Raw genomic sequence first — 870 nt, 5'->3', positions numbered from 1 at the left:
CACAAGCCTTGGTGCAGTGAGGTCATCAGGGGCATAAAACAGAATATTGTTTATCACACGCAGCATGTGTGTTACGTGATATAGCCGTTTGAGGCTTGGGGCAGCAGCAAGTTCATCTGGTGTGATAGGGTGGCTGGAGGGGTCAGAGAAGTGGTGAAGGATGGTTTTGATGGTGGAGTCAGAAGCTTGCATGTCAGCAATGTCATTAGTGGAGATTTGAGGAGCCAGCGTAAGCGGCTGTGAGGTGGGCATTGTGGTGGGTTGAGTGTGTTTGCTGCTGGTTATGGCTGCCACGTTAAGGGTGGGTTGGTGGGTTGGTGGAGACCATAACTCGCCATGTAGTGCACCTGCTTTGGCTAGGGCATCCGTTTGGTCGTTGAGGTCCTTGTCTGGACCAGGTTGCTTCGAGTGTCCATTCACTTTCTTCCAGTAGACGATCATATCATGTTCACTTGTCATCGCATGCCTGGAGCAGGTGTTGGTGTTTAACTGGTTTGTTGTTTGTCTTGAAACAACTGTCTTGAAACCGTTTAGCTTCCAGCCTGGAAGATGGCATGTGAAGCCAAGTCTGGCATAGTCGGAGTCTGTGCAGATGGGCAGTTCTCTGATGTTATGGGTTGATGCTATCTGCAGGGTTATGAGAATAGCTGCTATCTCAGCATATTGTGATGATTGTGGACCCCGCTTGAAGTGTTGTGGTGGGCAAGGTCGATCATTTAGCCAGAGAACACCAGCACCTGCCTTTAGGATGCCCTCGTGGTTGTAGGAACATTCATCGACGTAGGTTGTGGGCATGCCTTGGCAGACATTCTCATCAAAAGACCAGTGGCAGGTAGGTGGCGGTAGTTGGGGCCTTTCTGCTTCTACGAT

The sequence above is a fragment of the Sinocyclocheilus grahami genome, unplaced genomic scaffold (assembly GCF_001515645.1).
Source record: "Sinocyclocheilus grahami isolate Dianchi unplaced genomic scaffold, SAMN03320097.WGS_v1.1 scaffold431.1, whole genome shotgun sequence".
Lineage (NCBI taxonomy): Eukaryota > Metazoa > Chordata > Actinopteri > Cypriniformes > Cyprinidae > Sinocyclocheilus > Sinocyclocheilus grahami.
Note: the sequence above shows the minus strand (reverse complement) of the source record.